Source organism: Pteropus vampyrus, unplaced genomic scaffold (genome assembly GCF_000151845.1).
Source record: "Pteropus vampyrus isolate Shadow unplaced genomic scaffold, Pvam_2.0 Scaffold203, whole genome shotgun sequence".
Lineage (NCBI taxonomy): Eukaryota > Metazoa > Chordata > Mammalia > Chiroptera > Pteropodidae > Pteropus > Pteropus vampyrus.
Window position 1 is genome coordinate 2,154,576 of NW_011888984.1, and position 5,853 is coordinate 2,160,428.

The 5,853-nt window shown below is 37.7% G+C and overlaps 1 long non-coding RNA gene across 4 annotated transcripts in view; it reads right to left on the bottom strand.

The window, feature by feature from the left end:
• Positions 1 to 3,697, bottom strand: part of LOC105300201 — an 18,251-nt gene extending 14,554 nt beyond the window's left edge. Inside the window, exon 1 of one of the 4 annotated variants that reach the window (XR_002783285.1) lies at positions 3,224 to 3,697. This is a non-coding gene — a long non-coding RNA (uncharacterized LOC105300201). The remainder of the gene's footprint in view (positions 1 to 3,223) is intronic. The other 3 variants (XR_896579.2, XR_896580.2, XR_002783286.1) reach the window with 3 other exon arrangements.
• Positions 3,698 to 5,853: the final 2,156 nt, after the last annotated feature.

Sequence of the window (5,853 nt, forward strand, 5' to 3'; positions counted from 1 at the left end):
TTTACGCAGACTGTGAACTGAACGATATTGGAGGGTTCCATTTACATTACAGTACTGTATTTATTTATTCGCACGGTCCCCAGAATACAAAAGTATGTGTATTGTGAAAGTTTGATTTGCTTGAATTATTAATCAGTTTGAGGAAAATTCTCACCTGCAAAAGCATATATTTTAGCAAACTACTTTTTTTCTGTGACAGTGACACTAATCACTTTTTGTTAGAATACCTCAGAATATGACTTCATCCTGTAATAGTCTCTTATCCATACATCACAGCTACCCAAATCAAAAGATATAGGAATGCAATCCCAAAATTCAATATTCTTCTTCCCCAGTTTCCTTTGCCTTTCCAGGGCTTCATTGCAAACACTTCTAGTCCTATCCAGGTTTCCATTTTATATCTTTTTTGTTTAGCTAGTTCCTTTCTCCTCTTTCACAAATCATGCTATGAAGAAATATTTCTATATTGTCTCACTTGCTAGAACTGAAAAATCTCAGAACTGTGATAAGGATATATAGGAAGTATTTTTTTTATATAAAATAGTGAATAAAAGAAGTTCAGATTTAGGGAAGGATTAAAAGAATTCATAAGTTCTCCAGTAACCTATCAGACAGAATTTCATGATAAATGCATTAAGAAAAAATGATTATACTACATTCCATCTTGGGCAATATGCATTGAAATATTAAATTGATTATGAAATAAGCCTCAATGAATTCTAGCCTATCCCTTTTATTATGGGAATTTGTTTTATTAATTTTATATGACAATCTTAGCATTAGAATTCTGTAAGAAGATAGCATTATAAAAGCTTTCTACCCCTTTGAACTTGAATATTCTACTATTAGATAAAATTTTGTGAATAGCTAATTACGAACCTGGTCCAGAAAATGGTAAAAAATAAGGATATTATATTCATTATTATGTCTATGGGTAAATGAAACATTATCTACATATTAAAAGATATTTTACTACAAAATTTTAAATACTATGTATATCGGCTTTCCTAAACAAAAAGATATATATATATCTTTATTTTCTGGTATAATAATTATCTTTGGAAATATCGTTTGTACTTGCAAAACACCTAGAAATCAGAGATTAGTGCTATTTTTGCTGAAAGTAATCTTAAATCTCTGCATTATTAATTCTGAAAGGCAGTCTTACATAGTAATATGGTGCCCTAGTAATTAAGTTTTAGACATTTCTAATAATTAAAAGGTATAACTACTTGGAACGCTTTTCAAACAAGTAGATCCCTGGCCCTTCCCTCATTTTCCTACAGAGATGTAAAGAAATCTATTATTAGATTAGATTTCTTTTTCAAACTATGAGTTGGACTCTGTCTCCTTTATTTAACCAATTCTATTCTGCCAAAATAAAACCACATAAATACGATGAAATAAAAATTGAAAAAGTATACAATGAATTATGAAAGTGATTATCTCTAAGCAGAGAGATTATGGTTGTTCTTGCTTTCTTCTTAATAAATTCCTTAAGAAATATTTTTTTTGCAACAACCCTGCATTAATTCCATCATCATAAATAAAATACAAAGATATTTCAAAGTATTAAAAATATTTATAGACATCACTTAAGTTCTCCGCGGTTCAATATGTGTTTGAGAATGACAGCATTCCCTAATTCTGATAGCAGGAACCTGCCGTTTGCAGGTTCCTGGGAGGACCACCCCAGGAAAGAATCCCATTCTTGGGGTTCTCATTAAAAAATTTGGAAATACTAAGCCTGCAATGACAAATCAATGTAATTGAAATAAATACCACTTATCTGTTCTTGAATATTCTTTAGCTGTACTGAACTGATACAATTAAAAACATTTCACTATAATCTAACTCTAATGAAAAGGAAAATTCCCTTTGCAAATTAATGAAAATATGTATAGCGAATAGGTAGAAAAGTCTTAAGTACACAAAAATTCTCAATAAATATGGTTAAACCCCTTCCTTTCTTCTCTTAATAACCAAATAAACTATTATTTTAGATATAACCCTTCTAAAACGTTTTTTAAAAACTCTTAAAATGAGCTGCATATATGCTTTCAAATTTCCTTGGACACTATTATCTAAAATATGAAAATCGCTTAACATTACATCAGTCATTTTGTTCTCAAAATGACTATTATAAACAGAAATTTTATTAGCTTCATAATATTCTATCTCATCGATGTGTGATTTTCCTTAGCCATTCTCATTATGTGCGAAATCATTCCAAGGTAGAACAATCTTTGATTGCACATCAAAAACCCAGTTCTAAATCTTCTGGGTTATGTATACCTTTGAAAAATGCATTTTTACAATTATATGCAGTAATGCTCTACACAGTTACAACGAATTTGTGGTCCCCTGCAAGCCCATAAATACAAAGGACCCCTGCTTCAGAACACCTGTTTTGGAAAACTTCAGGGTCCACCTAATTCTCCACCTACTACTTGGACGCGCAAGCACGCATCGCAATTAACTCCATATTTTTGTTACTTCTGATTTATAGAAATCTTAAGGGCGAATGATCTAGAATAAACATATGTTGAGCATTTATTGTTCTAGCGTCCGTGGCTACATCCGCTGTGATCCCATACATATAACCAAAATGAAGTAAGAATAATGTGGCAAACGGCAGGTTCCTGCTATCAGAATTAGGGAATGCTGTCATTCTCAAACACATATTGAACCGCGGAGAACTTCCTGGGAGGACCACCCCAGGAAAGAATCCCATTCTTGGGGTCTCTCTATCCAAAAGTTTTTGGGAGCCTATTGATCTAAAAACTCCCAACGCAATATGCAGATGATGTATTGTTAATAGAATGGTACATCTGAAACTTTACAGTTATTAACAAGTGTTATTCCAATAAATTTAATTAAAATTTTAAAAATTAAAAAAATAAAATTCCCATCCTAACAGCCGGTCTGTACTCTCTTCTAGGAAGATGTCCTGTAGGATTCAAAACCTGATTTCCCAACGGTAGCCATATCTCTGTGGCAGCGGAAGATGGCTAAGATGAGCGCAGCAGCAGCAGCAGAGGCCAAAAGCTGTATGTCACATGACACCACAGACACACCGCAACCCACTCTCACACAAAGGACAGGAACCCAGTCTGTCACACAAGGACGACCACGCACTTCTCCCAGCCTCACGACTGCATCCACCGTCAGGGAGGCGCCCCGCGGCGCTTCACACGCCGCACGGCCTCTCACAAACACACACCCTTCTGTTCTTTCTCACCCATCCGAGTCCTCTCTTGCGCTGTTCAAACACCCACCCGCCCGGGTGGCGGGTGGACGTCCCCTCCCCAGCTCCGGGCTTTCAGGGTTGGAGCGCCTCCGCAACCCCACTCTCGCCGCCATCCACAGTCCGAAGCAGGCCTGAGGCTGCGTCTGAGGAGTCTTTTCCGAAACGACCCACGACGACTTCTTCAGATGGGTGCCAGTCTCGGCCGCAGCGCGTAACGAAGAACTGGGAAGAGGAGCCGTCGGCACAGTTTCCTCGCGGAAATGGGAGCCAGAGTCCAGAAAGACCGAAACTGCAGCAGCTGACGCAGCCGAGCCCCGGGGGCTTCTGGGAGAGGCCGCCCGGACCGCGTGCGCAAGCGCAGACCTGCGAGAGGCTGGCGGTCGAGACCTGAAGCGGAGAGCGGTGTCTATGGTTACCCGGGCCGGGAGGGGGCGAGTCCGGGTGGCACCAGACTCGGAGTTCTGAAAAAAGGACTGTGGAGCTCTTCTTTTCCGAGGGGGTGAGGAGGGGGTGTGTATGTTGGCGGGGGTGGAGGGGTTCCGCCCTGGATGTGACCGTGAGCATCCTGGGGGCGTGTGAGCACCTGATTGTGGGATTCATAAATCTATCCATACAGTGTGTTTGGGTATGTATTTATACATACATTGGGTATATGCATGTTCAGGTGCGTGTTTCTCTTTACTGAAATGCTCATTACACCTTAAATGTCACAGGTGCTTACCATTATATTTCCATTTTAGAGTTAAAGCTTCTGAGGTAAAAAGAGGTTACATATCTGTACATAGTTATTGCGTGCTTGCCTAGGTCTGAGCTCCTCGAGTATGGGACTCTGGGTCTGTTATATCCTGTGAAATAGCGACAACCTATTTAGTAATATATGGTAATGATAATGTTTGTTACCACCGGAAAGAGCCTAGCTTGTCCAAAAAAATGTTAGGTAAATTGTCTAACACAGTGTGTGTGTGTGAAGTTACATTATACTCTCCAGTACATTACATTCTTCGTCCTTGTACACATTAAAGATGGATTGAATAATTAAAAGTGGCAAAAAACTATCTGAAGAAATATCTTGTAAATATATTTATTTTGGTTTAGGCCATAGGTTTTCTAAACAATGAAGGAGAGAAATCCTAATACGTGTATATATGTGTGTGTGTGTGAGTGTGTGTGTGTATACATATATATGCACAAACACAGAGAGAACCTCATATTTGTAAATCTTAATAGTTATAAACATTCAAAATATCCAAATGGTAAAAGTAAACAAAAACTTAACATGAATTTGGGGAAAATATTTGTAACGGGTTAAATGGAGAAATAGCTAATTTATGTCTCTCTCCCTTAATAAAATATTGGTCAGTATCCTAAGAGAAAAAAGAATAAAGATGAGAAATTCACCATTCACCAATGCAAATAGTAAAAAACATTACAGTCACAACCTAAGAACTTCTCAATCATGTAGGGGAGGAAAATATTCTCTCTACCTGAGTTCTTGGCTGAGACTCCTGTAATATATGACAGATTAAGAAGAGCAAATACAGTTTATTAATCTGTGCAGGGCAAATCACCAGGAGAAACCTAAAACAAAAGCAACTCAAAAGGCAGCTTAAAATTTCAGATTATATAGCATTTTCAGCAAAGAACAACAAATTTGTAGAGAAATGACAGGACAAGGAAAAAAGTTTTAGGCTTCCAAAGATAAACTGTGTGAAGGTAAATATATAGGAGCAAACTAATGGAGTGAAGTTTGTTTGCAGATTCCTCTGGTGCCATCTTTGAGCTGAAAAGGGTTTGTCCCCAGTAAAAGGAGAATTTCCTGGTTGTAGGCAGAAAAGGGAGATTTTTCTGTGTTTGAAGCTTCTTAATTCAGCTCAAAATAATTTTTAAGTCAAAGCATTTTAGGGTGACATACTCTGGTTTCCTTTAATCACTTATCTCTTCCATTAAATCAGTTCTTGGATTTATTGCTCATGAATTTCCTGAATCATTTTATGCATGTGCTACTTCGAAAATCATTCTCAGCAGCCTCCGTCCCCTCAGTTGAGGTTAGACTCTGATAAAGATGAACCGGAAGCTTAAGTAGTCAGAGAAGGTCTGTGGGAGGAACTAGAGCTTACAGAGATTCTCACGTTCTGCATCATGGCGAGAACCCTACAGGAAGAGCTTTATGTTTATAATAAAGTTCTGTGGTTCTAATTTCCCTTTCCATTAACTTTCTTTTCCCTTATATAACAACCCCTCCATATTGGCTTGCAAGTCACTCAGCACGTGGCCTACCATGTCTGCATGCTTTGAGTTAGCAACCTTTTCTTTTTCCTGAATAAATGCTTTTGATGACAAAACACCTAGTTTGTATTATTTTTCAGTTGACAACTCTTACATATTTATTTTCTTCATACTTTTTCATAGGCTATCACCTCTTTCATTAGCATCATTGGTCACTTCCTTGCATATCAGGAAAATACTATGATACATTATGTATTGTGGTTGTCCCTAGAACTCTTTCTGGTCCTCAGTGACTCTCTTCAATTAGACAATAGGCCAGGATGCATTCCTGTCCTCTTGGTCAGGTACAGAGGAAAGAAGGGGAAAAATCCAAACTT